Consider the following 22,461-nt stretch of genomic DNA (forward strand, 5'->3'; position numbering starts at 1 on the left):
TGTACGGCCTCATACTTGTGGACGATAGTAAAGGCCACTAATAGTATGATGACTGTGAAGTGTTCCACATAGTATGTATGTACATGAGAACACAGCCCCAAAACGACATCTATATAAACAACAGAGTACGCAGGGTATGAGGCAATATTCACTGCACCTATTGTAAATCAGGTTATGGGTAATCTGTATCTCAGGGTGCCAGGGACCTGAGGCTCAATACCCCTAAGCCTCCAAGGGAAATTCCCACATTTTTAAATAGCACACAATAGTCCAGCACTCCACTCAAAGTAAACAACAGTCAAGTTCAACAAGATTGAAATCCATTCAAATTTGTCTTAGTATTCTTCAGAATAATACTGGAGCTTAATCATTCTCAACACTATTTGAAGAACCACGCGATGGGTCCAGACCGATTCCGCTGTACTAATCGAAACTGGCTAACGCCGAAAATCCACCAGGTGAGCATTCACGATAATTGGATCACACACTTGTAGGGAGTACGATATTTGAAATTACCTGGGTTATAGGTGGCTGTTCTGGGAGAGAATGATTGATCTCCAGTATTATTCTAAAGAATACTAAGAAAAATGTCCTGACATTATATTCGCCTAAAGAAGTCCTTAGTGGCGAAACGCGTTGGCTACAGTCGTGTGCTTTTTAAGAAGATTATGAATAAAGAAACTTTTAAAAAAGACCTGCTGCATGGATTTAAATCTTGTTGAACTTGACTGTTGTTTACTTTGAGTGGAGGGCTGGACTATTGTGTTCTATTTACAGTCCCAAACTACAGTCTACATATGGTACATCAATAACTGTATCCACATGTTAAATCCATTAGGTGATCTCATATCACACATAGAAATGCTACATACTATACTTTGCCAGTGTAGCTGTGTTGTATGTGAACTCCCACTGCTATGCACAAGTAACACCGCCTTGATGCAGAGTGTAGTTATGGAGTGAGTTATGCAGCCTTACTGTCAGCAATATGTAGGAGGTGATGCCATTGCGCCATCGTGCAAACAGCTCACGGCCATCACTGCCGTTTTCGTAAGGCATTGCCCCGCCAAGACGGTTGCATATCGGACCATTATTCCTGTGACCTCGCCTCCTTGAAACTTTACAAATTACCCGCCCACATTCAGGAGGTGCAACCACGGCATAGGAAACGATCGTGGGTTACCCCTACTCGTTCAAGTGACATGCATTTACTGCTAAGGCAGAAATTGAATTCAGGCATGTGATTACAACTGTCCTGATGATGACCCCATTATACGCTGTAAGGGATCGAAATGCCGTCGACCACTTGTATGGTTTCACATATTCAGCCAATGTGTCCTACCAGCGTGTTAACTATCGGGAATAGCTTGTTTATGTATTACCCTTGACCAAAGCTCCCGCACGCTCGTTGCCTGAAAAACTTTATGTTTGCTGTATTTATTTTTCCCCTTTTTGTGTGACTTTCTTGTGTATCGGATGCAGGACTGTTTCCCACTGTATTGTTTGTTTGTTTCTGATATTTTTGCATATACTTAATTGAATAAATGTTTGTCCAGCTGGATATAGGACTCATTGAAGGCTATATTTTATTTAAATGTTCCTACAGTTCTTTTTAAGGACCGTTGTTGTCACGAAAAAAAGGCATGCATGGTGATCACCACCAGCATGAGTGAGAATCGTGTTGGCCACAAATGATGACACTGTTACTTTCCTGTGAGGTATGACTCTTGGATATGAATGGCAAATACACAAACAACCAAATGGCGCCATCCATACATCCCCTTACAGGTGGGTGCAGCGAATTGCTGCACACTCCCAAATTTCTCCACAGCCTGATGCCTCCACTGTGGGACACTGCGCTGTTTGGCAGTAGACTATGAATGTGTATCATTCAGGCATGTCAACTGTGGCATTGTAATACTAACAACCTGAAGGGTTACATAGCCAATACCTATGCATATATATTGTGCTTCTGTTGCATATCAAATATGTGTTCTAAGTTTACTGATGTGTTTTACATGTTCTTTCTTGTAGCTGGGCCCCATCATACACATGTGGTGAGGTGGATAACTTCAAGGACCTCGCCTTCACCAGTGAGTGCCTTCATCAATGCTAATTGTGTAGTGCAAGTATTGAGTGAGATGTCAGATGCTCTGTGACTTGCCAGATTCAATATGGACGTTAAGTGTTGCATGTCTATCAGCCTCTGACTACTGTCAAGGAGAATACTTTGCCAATCTGGGATGGACCACATGATAGATGCTTGCCATGGGAGCCATGATCACAGTGGCAGACTATGCGAATACATGTGGTAGTCCCTACACATCTGAACATGGCCATGGTTGTGAAGTATTCAGAATACATGTCAGTTTCACATACTATGAGTTTGGGAGCATGTAATGAGCGGTGACATGGTCCACCATGGACTTACAACAGTTCAGATAGTAGAGGTTTCATATGCCTCTGTGTGATGTAAGGTACTTATCCAACATCCATTGTTACACGTCATGCCTGCCAAGTGTTCAGTATAGTTATCAATGTCCCTTGATATGGGCCCTTGCCATGTTAGTTACACTAGGTTGTGAGACACTGCATGTACTTTGCAGGCCTTGCACATATTACTGTGGCAAATACCTATTGCATAATGGCCATTGCAGGATGCAGAAGGCACACTAATGTTCAGTAAAGATGATTTGTGTACCATTTCACGGTTACCAAAGATAATTTTTCCCAAGCATGCTAAGTACTGACATAGCCATACCTAGATGTGCCATGGTGTTGCAATTGCATTGTCCAACAAATGGCCTTCGTTTGTAATTAGGGCTTAGTATATCTGGTATGATAGATTTGTATTTTATGTATTTATTTATTTGAGTTTTATATAGCGCTGGCTAGACCCGGAGGTATCAGAGCGCTTTACATAAGGAAACAGCAGGTTACAAGTTACAAAAATATTAATGTTAATTACAGAATGAAAACATGTTAAAAACAGGAGTTTATATAATAGTTCATGTGTATGCTCACTCTAAGCTGCAAGATGAATTTAGGCTGTAGGGCTGCTACCTTAGATGTTGTGTAAATAACGTTGTTTCATGATGTTGGTACCTGTTCCTAGTCACCCTTTGTCTGACAGGTGTCCTTCTTGCTTCAACAGACAACATGACCCCAGAGCAGCTGAGGCAGTTTAATACAGGAAAGGACACTACCACCCCCTCAGACGAGTTGCAAAGGCACACAGGGCCATGAAGAAATTGTACAAGGAGGAGAAGGCTCAAGGGAAGTGGGAAAACCTTCCTCTAGGACCACCAACCTGTGAGGAGAGGAGCTCAGACAGATATGGACAATGAGGGCAAGGTTCCTCCAAGGCCGTACCCAGGCCATCCACCAGTGGATCATCCCAACCACCTGACCCTACACCTCTGGCCAGAAGAGAGCATAGCTCATTTGAGCTGGAACTGAAAAAGAACCTTACAGACTTAAAATTGTGGGTGGCTGCCTTGGTAAACAAAATGGAGCAGGCATTGACACTCATCAAGAACTGAAGTAGGCAATGGGAAGACCTATGTCAGTTTAGCCACAGGGAGCCTTTCTGTCCTACCCCCTGTTAATAGTTTCAATGTGGGTCATCATGCTATATAGCTTAGTTCAGGTAAGTGTGGTGATAGTTTTGGGGTAGTGGTTTTAAAGGGGTTGTAGAGATGGGTTAGAAATTTAGAGGGTACGGTTGCTTTTTGTATTTGGGCTAGGGGTTGATGTGTTTCATATGCATAAAAAAACAATATTGAAATTTACAAAAATTTATATGATTGTTTAAGATTTTCTGGGTAGGTACTTGGGGGCATATTACCAACAGCTAGCGATAATTATCGCTATGTTGGTTTAGCGGCGATATTTTCATCGCCGAGCTGCGGCGATTTTTATCGCTTAGGTACCTTGCTATTATCAAGGTATATCTCCTAAAGTCAGCGATATTCATGCATTACCGAGTTAATGCTCTTAGCCATGTTATCCACCTACCATTGGATAACATGACTAAGAAATGCTCAGGGGCAGGTTTTAGCTTTTGGAGATATTCGCACTTAGCGCGAATATCTCCAAAAGTTGGTAATAGGAGATAGCAATGTTAGCGACTGTTTCCAGTCGCTAACATCTTGGCACGCCCACTTTGCATATCATTAGTGATAAATATCACTGACATGCAAAGCGGGGCCCAAGATGGTCGCTGTCTCCTACTAGCTGTCGCTAACTGGTGTTAGCGACAGCTAGGTAATAGGGAGATAATTTTATCTCCGCTTTCTTGGCTTTTAAAGCCAAAAAAGTGGAGATAAACCCCTTTGATAATATGCCCCTTGGTGTTTAGGTGTAGATTCTGTTGTTGTCCTTGTGTGAAGATGTGTCTAATTGGGGGTGGGGGTTGATGTTTATCATGTTGTACTAAATGTGCTGAGTAAGGTAGGTTAAACTGAGGTAGTTTTGGATAGTAGGTAGGATAAGAGAGTTTAGGTTAGGTTAGAATAGTTGTTATAGTGTTGGTAGTTTTATACTTTTTTACTTTTCTATTGACATTAAATGTAATAGTTTGTTATGTACAGGTCTACGTCATGATTTACTGTTTGGCAGTTAGTATGTATGCTCAGGTAACATAATGTGCATGCATATGTCTTTGCTAGCAGTGTTAAGCAACATGTGTGAGTAGGTGTTGTACCTATGGACAGGGATCTGTCCGGTTGTCCATGACTTTATAACATCTAACTATAAGACATTGTTGAGCAGTGGACATGGCAATCATGATGGAAATTGTACACAGTGCAAATCGTGTGTTCACATACAATATCCCTGTGTGGGTACGTCATGCAATATGCCTTGGAGGGATGTTGTGGTCAAAAGCGTTTGCCCAATTAGTAGGTATTTGGACTCATACATTGTTTGCTGGCCCGTACCCACTTACACATGCAGTGTTTACTTGTCTGCCCAATGTTGTATGCTTGCTAGTAACCAGGGGTGGACCCAGCACTTGTGGGGTGACTTAATTCACCATTTACATTGGCTGCATGTCACCAGTTTAACTTCATGATTGCAACCTTGAGTAAGCATTTGCTAGTCAACACAAAATTAGTGTTCACCAAATATATTACACTCTCACTGCCTAGCATTGTCACTGACTTCACAAAAAACATGTCCCTTTGGCAAGTAGTTGGTGTATTTGCCTCACGTAATGGCCAATGGCCATTATGTGAGGCAACCTGCTCCTGGCTCATACAGATGGACAACACAGAGGTAATTCTAAGTGCATTTATTTACATATGCAAATGTTGAAGCGGCTCACAGGTAAAGTTCATTCGACAACAACCCCAAAAGATGTTTAGAGCCAGTGGATGTCCAGAGTCCATGTGGGGAGAGGAGTGCTTCATTCAGGAGGATGATCACAGTGTCATTAGGGAGGATAGGCCACGCTGGCACACAAATGGTCAAGGTGAACAGTGCGAAGTCAAAAAGAGGATAGTGGCAGCTGATGTTCCCTGGCATGTTCATAAGCACAGGACAAAGGAGAAACTGGGTATGTGGCACAGATGAATGCTACTGGAGATTTCTTCATTGGAAAGAGGTACATTCCACATCTTCCTCCTCTGATGTGTGTGATGTCTTCCATGAGGGTGGTCTTGTAGGTGAGGCAGCCAAGGGCGACACACACACATTAGGGGTGGACAATGCGGATCTCTTGCCTGCAGCAGTATTCATCTGTGACAACACATGAGGCAGCACAGCAGCGAGGAGGATCCGCTGTTTTTGCAACACAGCAACAACATCGCGGTCGTAAGCAGCCATAGCAGCAAAGTGGGAGTCAACCTTATGCTCCATGGACTCCAAGATGATTCTCATTGCCCCCAGCTGGTTGGCCACCTCGCTTGTGCCACTTTGGTAGGGCATTTGTTCATGCCTCTACCTCATGACACCAGCGATGTCAGCCAGGGACTGATGGAGGCCACGGAGCGGACATTAGGTGCCTTTGATGGTGGCAGTGTTGTATCTATTGGGACCACGGACTCCCTCTAGGGTGGGCACCATAGTCTCCATTCCCGTCTGCACCTGCTATACTAACTCCCACTGTACTCCTACTCCTATCTGGAAGGTAATCTGTGGATAGTCGGAGTCCAGGGGTCTGGGTGGGGTTGCAGGTGGGGTCTGTTGGCTGGTAGACCGTGTATGTGGAGATGCCACAACACTGCTGACCCTCCCCCTGTCTAGAGATGGTGTCCCAATTGAGTCCAGGAGTTATTGGAGGGGGTCCTGGTCGATGGTTGGCACAGCCTGAATCGTTACTGCTGGAACTGTGTGCACCCAAATATGATCAGTGTTTTCTATGATGTAATCAATCGAAACTCAAGGTGTACAAAAATTGTTGGTTTAGCTGGGCTACCCACATTATTCTTCCATTATGAAGCTGAGATTCTATTTGTTTATCCAATTCTGAAATGAGTCCATCCTTTATCTGTACTTTTTTCTTCAAATAATGGCATTGATACACCTAATGGTATGTATGTATTTGTATATTTCATAAAAAAATCATCTCAATGCAGCCTTTTGACATTACCTCTTTTGTGATTGAGGCATGGTCATGTGAGGCCTGGATTAGATGTTTCTTCTCCCTGTATTCCACATTGCTGCGGTTTTCACCAAGAGAATGTGTTGCCCTTAGAGAGAGTCTTCATACACTGTCACATTAATTTGAGTGATGAACCAGCAATGCTCCTTCTGATTCTAAAGGGTGTCTGGAAAATGAGGTGAGGATGCAGGTTCCCCTGATCTTGGCTGGATGATGACTATGTCTCCCAAGCATTATTAGAACATTGGAATGTTGCGAGCTTCATTGAAGACAATGTAGTAGCCCTGGACTTATAATGGCTGGTATGATCCCAGAGCTTCAACATTCCAGCATGCCAATGTTTGTCTTCATCTATCTCCCTTTTTATTTTAGAGCAATCTACCACTAGTGGGTGGAATGCTCCAATAACCTTATAGGCCCTACGACTTGGACTACAGCGGTCGTTAAAGGCCCTCTCCCTCCCTATAACTCAGGTACAGAGCTTTTAACAACTGGTCTAGCCCTCTGTAGCTGGCTATAAGGATATGTTATCAGAGCCACAGCAGGTGTGAGAGCCTGCTGTTGCACAATTATGAAGAACGGAGAGAGGCCAGTGTATCACAGAGGATCTGCACCATAACTGGCCCGATCATATCTGATCTCTCATCACGATCCAGAGGACTGGGTCATATATAACTGGGGGTGATTCCGTTTGGCCCACGATCTACTGAGAGCATATAATCTTGTCAACCCACAGACAGAATAGTTGGTGTTTCTATTCTGGACTTTCAGGGACACACACATGCTATATTTTGAGAATTAAAGTATACAGCACCATAGCATCCTTTTCACCTAGGTTTACCAACAATGGGAAAGCCAAACAAGAGTGGTCCCACACTGTAAAATAACTTGTCAGAGGAGAAATACAAGGCCACCCTGATCATCAGTGGAGCAGTACTTGCACATTGGTCTTCATCCTACGATTGGAGCATTTGAGGTGAGGGGAGAAATTAGAGACACCCAATGACACAGCGGACAAAAGGCCCATACGGCTATGCAGGAAAGCTTAATAAAAAGGTGGAATAGAATCAATGCCACAAAGCCAGAGGTGGAGAAAAGATTGCAGGTCATATTGACTAGGGTAACTCAGATAGAGACACCTTTACAACAGCTAGTACAAAAGAGAACTACAACCCACAACACTTTGTCGGCTAAGCAGCAAGAGTCAAGTAATTCATCAACTAATTTCCCTTGTTACTTTATCATCTTAGTTATCAGTGCTGAACACCGTTTGGAGAAACTAATGAATGCGAGGCAGTCAACTAATATTCGACTCCTAAACTGCAAGGATTGTGATAAGCACAATGACCTTTGGACTTCAACTCAGGCTTTGCTCATAATGAATTAGATGAGCTTCAAGTCCAGTCCTCCTGCAGATATTGTAAAGAGACACACACTAACCCACCAGAGTTCAAGTTCAAGTTCAGGAATTTGTATAGCGCACTACTCACCCAGAGGGTCTCAAGGCGCTTGAGGGAGGGGGGTGCGTTACTTATCGAATAACCAGGTTTTGAGTTGCTTTCTGAAGGAGAGGTGGTTCTGTGTAAGTCGGAGGTGAGTGGGGAGAGAATTCCAGGTTTTGGCCGCTAAGTAGGAGAAGGATCTTCCTCCCATAGTGGATCTGTAGATGCGGGGAATTACGGTGAGGGCTTGATTGGATGATCGCAGTTGGCTGGTGGGTGTGTAGAAGGACAGTCTTGTGTTGAGGCATTCGGGTCCTAGGTCGTAGATGGCCTTGTGTGCGTGGGTGAGGAGGCGGAACGTTATTCTCTTGTTGACGGGGAGCCAGTGGAGATCCTTCAAGTGGGTGGAAATGTGAGCATGACGGGGAATGTCCAGTATGAGTCTGGCTGAGGCGTTTTTGTTGCGTTGTAGTTTTTTCTGTAGTTTCGCTGTGGTCCCGGCGTACAGGGTATTTCCATAGTCCAGTCGGCTGGTGACCAGTGCATGGGTGACTGTCTTTCTTGTTTCGGTCGGGATCCAGCGGAAGATTTTTTTGAGCATGCGTAGGATGTTGAAGCATGATGATGTAACGGCGTTGACTTGTCTGGTCATTGAGAGGGAGGAGTCTAGGATGAAGCCCAAGTTACGTGCGTGATCGGTAGGTATGGGTGCTGTACCTAGGGCAGGTGGCCACCACGAGTCATCCCAGGCAGAGGGGGAAGATCCTAAGATGAGGACTTCCGTTTTGTCCGAGTTGAGTTTTAGATGGCTGTTTTTCATCCATTCGGCAACTTCTTTCATTCCTTCGTGTAGACTGGTTTTGGCGGTATTTGGGTCTTTGGTGAGGGAAAGGATCAGCTGGATGTCGTCAGCGTAGGAGATGATGTTGAGGTTGTGTTGTCGCGCGATGGATGCGAGGGGACTCATGTATACGTTGAAGAGGGTGGGGCTGAGTGAAGATCCTTGTGGTACACCACAGATGACTTCGGTGGCCTCTGATTTGAATGGGGGTAGGCGGACTCTTTGAGTTCTTCCAGCGAGGAATGAGATGATCCAATGCAAAGCTTTTCCTTGTATTCCGATGTTGTTAAGGCGTTGTATGAGTGTGCTATGACATACTGTGTCGAAGGCGGCGGAGAGGTCAAGTAAGATGAGGGCAACTGTTTCTCCGTTGTCCAGTAGTTTTAGAATGTCGTCGGTAGCTGCGATGAGGGCGGTTTCGGTGCTGTGTTTGGCTCGGAATCCGGACTGTGAGGGGTCGAGGGAGTTGTTGAATTCAAGGAAGGCAGCAAGTTGAGTATTGACGGCTTTCTCGATGACTTTGGCCGGGAAGGGGAGGAGTGAGATGGGGCGGTAGTTCTTAAGTTCAGAGGGGTCCGCTGTGGGTTTCTTCAGAAGGGCGCTGAGTTCGGCGTGTTTCCATCTTTCCGGGAAGGTGGCGGAGTTGAAGGAACAGTTGATGACATCGCGGAGATGGGGTGCGATGATGGAGTCTGCTTTGTTGAAAATGTGGTGGGGGCAAGGGTCAGTTGGCGATCCCGAGTGGATGGAGTTCATCAGGCGGATGGTGTCTTCAGTCGTGATTGGGTTCCAGGCGCAAAGGTTGTGAGAGCGTTGTTTAGGTTTGCAGTTGGGTGGGGTGGGTTGTTCTTCGGACAGGTTTACAAAGCTGTTATGAATGTCGGCTATTTTGTTGTGGAAGAAAGATGATAGGGAGTCGCAGAGGTTCTGGGAAGGAGTGATGTCGTTGTTGCCGGCGGTGGGGTTGGTAAATTCTTTGACGATGTTGAATAGTTCCTTGCTGTTGTGGGTATTGTTTTCGAGTCGATCCTTGAATGCTGATTTCTTGGAAGAACGGATCAATTGGTGGTGTTTGCGGATCGAGTCCTTGAAGGCGATCAGGTTGTCAGTGGTTGGGTTTTTTCTCCAAGTTTTCTCGAGGGTATGGCAAAACTTCTTGGATTTCTTAAGGTCCTCGCTGAACCAAGGGGCCTTTTTGTTTCCTGGTTTGATCTGACGGTGTTTAAAGGGTGCTAATTTGTCAGCGCTGCGGGTGATCCATTGTGTGAGATTAGTGGCAGCTTGGTTTGGGTCCAATGGTATGGCGGGGGGGTTTTAGTTAAGTGATGTGAAGAGTTGGTCAGTGGTGATTTTGTTCCAGTTTCTTCGAGGAATAGGATGAGGCGGGATGTGGGTCGTGGTCTTTTGGAAGCTGAAATGGACGCAGCTGTGGTCCGTCCAATGGAGAGTTGTGGTGCGATCGAAGGAGATGTGTTTGCTGGAGGTGAAAATAGGATTGAGCGTGTGTCCGGCTAAGTGGGTGGGGGTGCCAACAAGTTGATTGAGTCCGAGGTTGGCCAGGTTGGCCAGAAGGGTGGTGGTATTGTTGTCATTTTTGAATTTCCAGGTGGAAGTTGAGGTCTCTCAGTAGAATGTAATTCTCGGAGGTGAGGGCATGTGGGCTGATGAAGTCGGTGATGTCTTCGTTGAATTGAGTGCGGGATCCTGGTGGTCTGTAGATGAGGGTGACTCTAAGTGTGGTTCTGGGATCGGCGTGGATCTGGAAGTGAAGGTGTTCGGCGGTAGCGAGGTTATCGTCGGAACTGGTCGTGATTCGGATGGTGTTCTTATGAACGATGGCGATGCCTCCTCCTGTTTGGTTGATGCGGTCCTTTCGGATGATCTTGAAGGTGTCCGGGATGGCTATGGCGATGTCGGGTGCTGATGAGGCGTTCATCCAGGTTTCTGTAAGGAAGGCGACGTCCGGTGATGTAGTGTCGAGTAGGTCCCAGAGTTCGGAGGCATGTCTGTGGACCGAGCGGGTGTTCAGCAGGATGCATTTCAGGTGGTTAGAATCAGAGCTGTGTTTGGGGGTGGAGGATTTGGCATGGGTTCTGATGCAGGCGAACTTGCATGAGTGGCAGGAGAAAGGACCGTGGGTTTATCCTGGGGTAGCTACGCAGCATTGTGGCTTGCGGCCGGGGTTGAGGGCATGGAGAGTAGCGGCGGCATAAGTAATGTGGGTGGAATGGCTTTTGCGGGGGCCAGGGGGTCTGGCGCTGGCGCGGCCCTGGCGCGGATGGGCGTAGACGGGCTTACCTTTGGCGCACTTTCGGCGCGCATGTGGCGCGAACGCTGCACGTGAACTCTGCGCGTAAAGGCATCTGTCATATGTAGATAGTGGGGGGGAGGGGCGAGGGGGGGTCAGCTGGGAGGCGGGAGCGGGGTGGAGCTACGGGTTGAGAAGCACAACAACAACAAAATGGCTGCACCCGTTCGAAAGCTAAACTGGGCGAGACTGGGGTATTGCTTTTCAATACCAAACTCTAATTTTGGAAACCTGTTTTTCAAAAACAAAAAGTTTTTAAAGTTTGGTGGATGGTCATCAAAACTGATGGTGGCGGAGCACTAAACATTTTCTATTTTGACTAGAACTGCTATTTGCGTTTCCTCTCAAGGTACATACAACATAACATGCGTATTGTAAAGCACACAATCACTGCAATGGGTATATAGTGCTGAATAACAGGTGTTTATTGTTACCAAACTCAATGGTACTCATTTTATCGACCTGTGAAGGACGAAGGGCTGAGTGGGTCTGTCAGGATTTGAACCCGTGACCATGAAGTCAAACACACGCCACTACAGGGGACCCATTAGACCATTATGCCACCAGACCCGGCAAGGATTTCCACTGAGCTAGCCGTAATTTCTAAATTTAGTGGATAGTAGTTCATCAAGGTAGGGGATGTAATGTCCTCACTCCACCACCCTGACTGAGAGAGTATGCCAAGCTATTGATCAGTTCCTTGGTCCTTAGATGAGGTGCCAAATGAGGCATTGAGTTGCACAAGAATGAGAGACACCTGTGTCTCCCCAACATCAGCCCTGCCACCACTACCAGGGAGAAGAGACATACGGCACCTCTCCAAGTATGTTATCACTCAAGGGGCCCAAGCTACTGTAGAGAAGCTAGCCCATCTTTGAGTAGTTTTTATAAAAGATACAATTTAGCTTTTGATTCAAGTTAACTCAGCAACAGCCTCTTTGGACTGTGTCAAGGGATGATGGGTTTCCACAGAATGTGATGGCAGCAGTTTAATGCTTTATTTTAACTGCTGTCCTTTCTTGCGTGTTAGACCTGCTTACAGTTTTCTAACAATACCTGATTATATTTGTGCATTCTTTGGGTCTGATGCCAGGCGTTCTTCTGCATTCATTTCTGGAACTTCTATTTTGTTGGAGTTCTGATTGGTATTTTTACTAATCCCTCCATCATCTCTTCTTCTCACTACCAGATTTTTTTCCCTTGAGTATTATGACTGTGGACGCCTACAGGGGATGTATGATGGAACACCACATGCACTTCCCACGCATGCTTTTACTCCGCAGTCAATACCCCGACTGCTATGTTACCATGCGTTCCTTTACCATGCAAGTCGTTACAATGACTTGCCTTAGGGGGCTGGGACGTTGGAATAGTATAAGTTACTATTCCAACTCCAGTCACTGTATCAGCAGGGAAGGTGTTGGACTTAAAATCCAACACCAGTCCAACAACGCGCTCCCAACAGCAAGACTTGCGCAGTAAATCAACGCCTAGTAACATCATGATCGGGGTAGTGGCTGCAGAGTAAAGGCAGGTCGTGGTTCTGCATGCGGGGTAAAGGATGTTTCCTGCCCACAGCTCTCTGTGAGGCTCATTTTGCTTATGATAAATATGTTAAGGTTTGCAAGTGTTGTAACATATGTGTCATAGTTTCTGTACGGCATTTGTGGAGGCAGCAGCCTTCACTTCGAATAGTAAGATTAAAGCTTTGCCACGGTTGTAAAGATAAGGCAGAAAGTAATATTATGAATAAGGATCATTACCTTGCATTGGTCAATTAGATCACAGTGCATACCTGATAGAGGAATATTGCTGTAAATATTACAGTAAAGAAAACTGAAGACATGTATAAGTCTAAAAAAAGAATCTGCTGTAAAAGCACATTTTTAACAGATTTACAGCTAGATTCATCATTGTCCTGTTTTGCGAGTCCTTAATAGCGATTATTAAGGAATCACTATTAAGGACTTGCAAAACGGGATTCATGTAGAAAGCGCAAAAAAAATTGCGATTCCTACACCTTCCTTATTTGCGATTAGCAAATTGCTAATCGCAAATAAGGAATGGCTCCCCATTCAATCCTATGGGCCCTTAGGATTGAATGGGGAGTCATTCCTTATTTGCTATTAGCAATTTGCTAATCGCAAATAAGGATGCGATTTCAAGGGTGCCAGGGGTGTCTAAAGGACACCCTGTAGCACCCCTGAAATGTAATTTTAGACTGATGTTGTGCACACACATGTCCAAAGGACATGTGTGTGTGTAACATACAACTTAGAAAAATGCACTACAGTGCATTTTTCTAAGTTTTCGCTATTTACCACGAAGTCAGACTTCGCGGTAAATAGCGGCCAAAAATAGCGATTTCGCAATTTTTAAATGCTGCTTGAATTGCATTTAAGGAATCTCTAATTGAGATTCCTTAAATGCAATTATTCGCAAATATGCGATTTCTAAAAATGCGATTTTTGCATTTGGGATGATGAAACCCAAATGCAAAAATAGCGCTTGCAAAGGGCCAGATTCTCAGAATCTGGCCTAATATATTTGATTGTAGCAGTAGTATGTGGTATGCTTGATCCAGGTTTGAATGTGGTGAATGTTTTTTGAATGTGATATGATTGAGGTTTTGAATGTCCGAAGTATTCAATTGAATGGAGTTTGGTGTGTCCGCTTTTTCCCTTGATTTTTCCAATGTTTTTCTTCTTTGATGTAAAGATAAATTTTATAACAATTGTTGAATTTCTATAAAATAAAATTGCGATTAAGCAGCAGTACCCTCTCTTGAATTAATTTTCTTGCAGTGGTTGATTAGTTCTAGTATTAAAAAAACATTATCAGTACTGGCATCTTCTTTTGTTATTTGATATTTAGGCTCAGCCTTGCTGATTAGAGCCAACCCTACTTTGTTCCCACTCCAAGTGGTTAAGGCATGAGAAACTGTGTAACATAATTTGAGAGTAGCTTTCAAGGCATAGGTCAAAGATGATAAGTTGCCAAACTCCAACATCATATGTGTAGTGGATTTGATCATCTAAGTCCTAAAAGGCACCTCAAAATTAGACCTTCGATTAAATCAAATGCAAAATTACTTTTTGTGAAACCTGTGGAATTTGCAAAGATTTTCTTAGTGTTTTTCAAAGTTTACAGGAATAACGTTTCACAAACTCTATTGTTCAACTGCTTTGAGAACTTTTAAGAGTTACCAGAGGTCACGAGGCCCATCCAAAAGGTGTGTGCGCCCTTCTCCTCTCAGAAGAAATTCTGAAAATGCAGAATATTCTCTTACACTTGTCTTTCAGGCTTCCTGAACACATGCACGATTGGAAATTCTGTCATTATTAATAGTCCGATACAGTAAGACATTCGGGCAAATAGTTCAATTTAAAAATGGAAGGTGCCCACCAAAACTGACCTTTGTAAATCATTTTTACTAATGTGTAATATTAACACATGATGGAGTAGTTGTGTGCATCCGTAAATACCACTCAAAAAACACGCAGTAAGACAAAAGCAGACAGAGCAGTTTAGATAAAGGTGTCAGACCTACACAGTGGATGGAGATAGATGTTTTCCAAAACTCGGTATGTCCGCCACACAAATACGCATTGTGGCAAAAAAAAAAAACACGCGCGCGCACACGCATGCGCACGCGCGCACGCACACACGCACTCTCTCTCTCTCTCCTAGGAGAGCTACTGTACTGGAATGGAGCTGTTTAAGAGGGCAGATAAGGAGCAAGGGGAAATTGCTTTCTTTACACTTCACGCTCCGGCGGACCCACGGCAACGAGCTCTTCCCAGGGCAGGGATCCACTTATCTGCGCCCATTGTACCGGTCTTCCATTACCTGCCTGCTTCCGGGCCTGATCAAACACGGCCGCCTTGTCTCATTTGCCCTTCTCCCACACAGCGGGTAAATGTATAACCTCCAAAGGTGATGGAGACAACCTCCAGCTTTTTTCAGCCCCTTCCTGCCGAAATAACATTTATCATTTCTACTTTGAAAAGGTGAAATGAAAATAGCGTCGTGTCATTGGCCAGGCTAGGTCACTTGCCTGCGGTAACATCTTTCGCCAAAAGTTTAACCACTTCCTGCTTATGTCACTCATAAATATGTGACCAATTACCTTTATGGGTTACATTAGGATGCTGACTGCTAGATATAATGAAGGAAAGAAACACAATCTGAAAAGCTAACAGCTGTCCTCTACTTAAAAACAAGTAAAAAAAAAAGTGAGATTTTTCTCGTGAGAATATTTAACGGCACAGTACAACGTCACTGTTAGCTATAGAAGATCATTCTATAGAACACTGGCTACTATAAAAGAGATTTCTAATTCAGTTAATATTCCATGAGGTATTTATACAAAGAAAAGATGTATGCACATTCTTTTCACGAAAATGTGTGTTTATTTCATTGATTTTGTAACTCATCCCATATGTCATCTTGTTGCTGCTTCAGAGCACTATGTTTCGTGTAACAGATAACAAATACGGATGTCTGGTATAGTTGAGAGAGAGGTAGTTGGCCATAAAGTCACTCATGCACATACCGCACTCATATTCATACAAAGGAAAAAATATGACAACGGGGCAGCAAAATTGCCTATATTTGATGTCATCCAGATGTGTGAATTTCAGTACCTGATTGGGGCGGTGGGACGTGATTACAGCAATTTACAACTTAAAGTCATCAAGTTCTATTCCTTTTATGAATGTAAAGTGGTACGTGTGGGTAGAATTTGAGGTAAAGGTAGGGAAGAGTAACTTCTTGTGCTTTTAATGGTTGTTGACTATCTAGATTTGGGCCTCATTTACTCCAAAGTGGTTATTTGTGCTTCACGTTTGTAATTTGTTTTCTGTGCTTCAATGGTTACTGGTTAATAAAAATGTGTTTTGTTTACATTTACTTTTTTTTCCTGAGACTAACATTTTGCTACTGAGCAAAGAAATTGACGTACTACTTTTTGGACGGGAAGCTATCTGATCCTGAAATCCTTTGCAGGTACTGGTATAAGATTGTGTGACATTTATATTTGCCCTCACAGTTTTGCGAAGTTGATACTCTGCACTTTGTTAACATTGTACAGTTTATCACCTTTCCAAAATTTTGTTGGTCAGCAGTAAAAAAGGAACAAAAATGATTTTGCGCACATGTTCTGTACATCTCTCTTTTGGGAAGGAATTATCTGCTAAAAATAGGTTTCTGCAGCTTGTAAAAGTAGGTTGTGCTGGAACAATTGCTCCAGTACAACCTACTTTTACAAGCTGCTTTTCCCCGAAAAATTTAGCAATTTTCACTAATGTTCTTCAACAATGACTAGCCTAAGCAGGTCTCAGAACTCTGAAAAGCTGGCAGGATGGGTCAATGAGCTAAAGCGATTTCAAGTAACAAACGTAGTGTTCTTGAGGTCATGATTTTAAATCTGGCCAAGGCAGACGTGTCCCTTCAACCTTCTGATATCAGTAAATTGAATACCATAAATTGAGTCATAGTAAAATATATTCTATAAAGTTCTTATAAAAAATAGAAGTGTAGTACGAAGAACTATACACAATACAAGTTACTTTTCATTGCTATAGTGACATGGGAAAAGGCAGGGGAGGAGGATCGTCACCCCACTGCTTTCTCGCAGTGCGAGAAGCAGAAACATAAAATGGTATAAATACAATTTTATCTTTCTGCTTCTCGCACTGCGAGATAGCCGAAGCAGGGTTTGGTTGGGGGCGAGCGGGTGGCCGGATCGGAGAGGAGTGGCTAGCCTAATTTTGTGAGCTCTGACTGTTTGGTCGGCCCCAGGGCCCACCTAATCAGTCATGCACACTCTCCCGTTTTCTGCATGTAGGCAGCACGCAGCCTGCTTGAAGAAAATGGCGTCCCTGTGCGGTCTGTGTCCCAGCCAATCACAACTTTGCCATTGCAGCGTTGTGATTGGCTATGGGGAGGGGAGGTAGGCTGCCTGTGGCTACTTCCTGCCAGGATGACACGATGCAACGTGGGACCCGATCGCCGAAGGTACGTTTTTTTTCTATTTAAAATTAACCCCCTCTCCCCACGCGAGCCACGAACCCCCGAGTCATGCCGGCGGCAACTGGTAAAAAGATGTTCATTAAGCCCAAATAAAGCTTTTATTGAAGTGGAATTACAAGTTATTGGTTCCAATAATATTGAGTGCTTAGAAAGGGAAGTGGTGCAATGTTTCTGGTGGGTTGAATGACATGGCAATAGAGATTGTAGTTAGTGGTGAGGTGCAAAAGACCAGCACAAGCAACCAGTGAAAGGTCAATCAGCCTTACTATGTGCAAAATAGCATGCATAGGTGACAGATTTTTTTAAAAGTTCTGTTGTCCAATTCACAAAGGTAAATATACAATTTTATATTTACTCGTACATATTTACTACTACACCTTGATGTAGCTACACTTGTATGCTCTTCCACTATTTCTGAGTATAGATATAAACCTAAGTGAAGACTTGCATGTTCCTCCCACCCATCAGTTGAGGGGTTAGGGGCATCTAGGATTGAATTTACAAATGTGAAGTTACTACTCATATCTTTAGGCTGAGATCTCCATCGCCGTGGTGGGGATCTGTCAATGGAAAAGTATAGGAAAAAGCACTTGTTTATTAAAATTAAAGAGTTAACTATTTTAATGTACAAAATAAATGTAATTAATTATTTTACACTAGAACTAATAAAATAAAATATTAATGAACATTAGCTCCCCAAAATAAATATTTATTAAATAATAAAAAGAAAATATTATGTATTTTATAAATGTTCATTTTTAAACAAAATTAAAATGCCTACCCATACTAGCATTTTTATTGGCAATTCATAATTCGTAAGTTTATTTAAAAGTTATTTCTTTAATCAATGTAAAATATTTTTTCACTAAAAGTTTAAAAATATAATTTTATTATTTTAAAGAAATTCTTGACTGATTATGTAATCTAACTAGGGACAGTGCATTCTTAAGGGCAATCCCCATCCTCACTTAATAAATACGAACTCCCATTAAACATCAGAACTCACTCCCAATCAGTTGGTTCAACTGATTTTATTATCACATTTGGAGGTTACAAAGTGTGTGAACATGCCCACAGAGTGCCAGTTTCAAATATTTCATAAATGTTGTTGCACGAGTGAGATGGAATGTATCGAAATCCTACATATCCTGCTTAGGGGCTGTTAGGACTAGAAAAATGTATTGATTTCCTTTTTAGAGAACACTGGTGTGAGAACAAAAATAGCAATATTTATATTCCATAGGACTTTAATAAAAACTATGGCTCACATGGTGGAAATATTTTTTACTGAGAGTTTGCAGGGAAATTCTCCTTCTTCCTAATGAGTCCAGTATCATTCCCGAGCATTTATCCGATCCTACAAAATGAAGTTTCCATAGATTAGACAAGACGGAAACATGGACACAACTATAGTCTTGAAGTTCTCAGGAGGAAAGTTAACCCTGATCTTTCAAAAATTTGCAGTTGAGAAACACAGTTCTGTAAATGTTGATGAAAACCAAGTCCTAAGGGTGTGCTACCTTTACTTCACAGGTATTACACAGAGAGGTATTCATTACATTAGCAGGAATCCCCTTGTGGGGCATTACATCGCAGTCAGGTTTTGCAACACTTACATTGTAGGTCTTTACTTCTCAGGTTAGTACTAGTAATTAACAAATATCTGCATGTACTTGCATGTACTTAACTTTAACTGCAAAGGTTGAAGTAACATTATAGTTAGGTGAAAATCTCAGTGGAAACGTAACATTTTAAAGCAAAAAAAACCACTGAAATTCATCAGTTACAATTATTTCAAGTAACTGTAACTCATGCCATAAGCAGGCCTGGGCAAAGTTCACGTAGTTCCGCGAAATAACAACAAAAACTCAGCGGAGTTCCACAAGTGGCGAAGTTCAGCGCGAACTGCAGTTCGATTTTCCGACAGTTCGAGTAGAAATTCTACCCGAGCGGCAGCTTGCGCTCGCTAACTTATGGTTGGCGAGTGCAAGCGGGGAAAAAACTCTGCTGCACTACTCAGAGCAGGGTTTTCTGCACTCTCTGAGCTCTGCAAAGTGCAGTAAACTCCGCACATTCCGCAAGCTGAGTGGAGTTCACTGCCCAGGCCTAGCCATAAGGTAACTATAACTCGTGGCCCCACCATGCATAGTTTAGGTTTAGTCATCAATGATGTCAATTCAAATGTTGCAGGCATGTTAACATTGCTGTTATAGAATATGTCATGAGTGATTTAATATGTGTGGTAATTAGCTGTGCATGGCAAGGGTGTGACTCATAGTTACCTTAGGGCAAAAGTATAGTTACTTAAACGACCTCTTCAGGGCATTCTGCAAAATGCACCCTGCCTCATGAAAGGTCTAACTACATTTCACCATATCATCCCTACCCAAAAGCAACTACATTGGTTGCCCCAGCTGGCCGTTATGATGATGAAGACATATTGCACAAAGGTACAAGATTGTAATGGCCAGCGAGCTACCGTAGCAGGCAGCAAAAAAACTTGCCATTATGAGAAGTCCCTTAAGAAGCTAATGTAATAAGAGACTAATATCATCAAGTTCAAAGCCAAAAAGTTTAGAAAAAGAAAAAAAACACAGAAACAACTCTTCTAAGGCTATGTGCCCAGGATCTGTCTTTAACTACACATTTCATCACCTTCTTCTATCAACAATGCAATGAAATGTCTTTTTTTTAAACTCTCCTATTCAAGGAGTACAAACTCCAGCATTGCTAGGGCGTGTAACCCCCCAACTATCAGAGGGCTATCCTTTTTGACCATGTCACTTTCTACTATGCTCCACTGTGTTGCAGTTCACATATTCAACGCTCAAGCCTTCATTCAAGCAAAGATAAATGTAATTAAAGAAGAGCATATTATATTCCTCTCCCTGTCCTTAGTTCTCTTTACTTTATCATGAATGAACAGCTAAACCTCTGCCTTCTAATTAATCAGGTTTTCATTTATCTCTGTGAACAGCTCATATATTTATGGCCTGGTATGATAGCACAGCTGTCGCTAGACAATTATGTGAGAACACCAAGAGAGAGGCTTTGCCTCTGCCCACATGTTTGGAGCCTGGAGTGCACTTTTTGATTAAGCATCAGTTGTGTACTTCCACAAAAGATGGCTTGCTCTCCATGCAGCTGTGAGTATTGATTTATCAGCTTGAACTTTCAGGAGCACACATGACTTTGTAATGCCTTTCAGTGACTTCATAACTAGAACAAATGTGTTATTTTTCTGTGACAGCAGCAAAGATCAGTGGAAGGCAGCCTTTAACCTACACCGATTTTTAGATATGTCTCAACAGTACAACTTTCACTTGACCTTTTAACCTCCACCAATATTATTCTACAGTTCTTTGCTTCCACAAAAATACATATCCATTCCCATAGTTATTACCTATAATGATTCACATTAGCATATATATCATTCCTTTAAAGACAGACGTTTGGCGTGGCTAATGCTTGTTCTTTTTTTCACCCTGTGCTAGTACTACTCCTCACTGATCTCTGCAATTTATCCATACACTGCTGAAAAATACTTACATCTCATATTCTTAGTAATCTCCATCCTATCTTCCTACCAACATTTTTTTCAAAGGAAATTAATGTCCTCCCATCTTCCTTTTTGAAATCCAATTACATTCTTGATCCCACGCAATCTAGGTTCTGTCCACTTACATTACTGACTCTGCCTTGATATCCATTCTGTGTGAAGGTGTCCAGAAGGTGGTTGTTTTGTCCACAGCTTTGATAGTTTCTCACAGGATTTTGTTCCACCAAGCCAGCATTTGGTGAAAAGTTGCAGGATTGTGGACTATCTTTCTTCTTTTTGCTCAGACTTTAGAAAAATATTGCATGGAGTCCCGCCGGAATACTACTTAATCTCACTCTCTTTAATTTCTACGCGCCACCCATCCAGGTTGCATCAGTTCAGAATATTTGGCCACCCTCTTTCTTTATCCCCTCAAATCAGTTGCATTTCTGTTTCTTGATTTTCCATCATCCTCTCCTTTAGAAGATTATCCCTTTCCTACCATTACCAGCTCCCTAATCAGCAGTTCTGGAGCTGACTGGATGACAGTAATTATCTTTTTCGTAAACCCAGCTGATGAGGGTTCAGCATGCTGCAGTTTGGCCAATCTTTCAATTTTCTCAACACATCCAGATTTCCGCCTATGGGGCTTATTTACAAGCCCATGGTGCCGCCGGTTCGTCACTTTTTTTTATGCACCTGCGGCGCAATATGCTTGCCCATATTTACAAGGCCACGTAAAGTCACCCGGCGTGACTTCATGGTCTTGTAAATATGGGTCCCTTTCACACATTACTCTGCGAAAAAGGTGCGTTCAGTGAGTGTTACTGTGGTTGTTCCCATGCAACATCCATTGAACTTGATGCATTACCTAATTTACAACATTTTGTAAATCTGGGAATGCATCAGAATCCTGCGCCTCTCCAGAGGAGGTGTAGGATTGGTGCAACGTATATCTCATCAATATAATAGGAGCCAAGGGGGAAAAGGGGATAAAGGCCGCCCCCACTCAAACCAAAGTATACAAAGTATGGTCTCACCCTCAAGACACTGAAATTTTTATCTTTTGTGACAAAAATAAGGGTTTGTTCAAACTTTCACAATACCCAACTTGTATGCAATCCAACTGTTTATTTAGGTCACAGTGTCACTTTTTCAATAGAAGTGTAAAAAAGGGGAGTAAAAAATATGTCAACTACCATCCAGACACCCCACCTTTCATCCAGTGAAAATATGTGGGAGAAGGGAGAGAGTCCCTCACGGTAGAACCGCCAATGAGGTAGATCTCCTCATTTTTTCCTCTTTCTATACATGCTGCATCCTTCCTGCACATAAACAATCCTCCTGCCAGCACAGGCACCCTTGCACAATGACGCAAGGGGCCCTGCGCTGGTGCATGGCAGCCAATTGTACGCCAGCACAGGGGAAACCACAGGGATGTGTTATATTGGTGTTAATACGACGAATCCCTGTGCTTGAAATATTTTTAAAAAAAAAGAATGGCTTGCGGCGTCCTACTGTGTCATTTTCGTATGGATGAGGCCCTATATGTCTTTGTTCCACAGGTTGCTAGACATAATACCTTTAAGTCTATCTGTCTTGTTTACCATGCTTTCCACAATACGGGCATCTACTGTCTACAAGCAAACGCTCTCACTATTGTCATCGTCTTTTCCTTTTCTCTCCCTCTCCATC

This window comes from Lissotriton vulgaris, chromosome 9, assembly GCF_964263255.1.
Source record: "Lissotriton vulgaris chromosome 9, aLisVul1.2, whole genome shotgun sequence".
Classification (NCBI taxonomy): Eukaryota; Metazoa; Chordata; class Amphibia; order Caudata; family Salamandridae; genus Lissotriton; species Lissotriton vulgaris.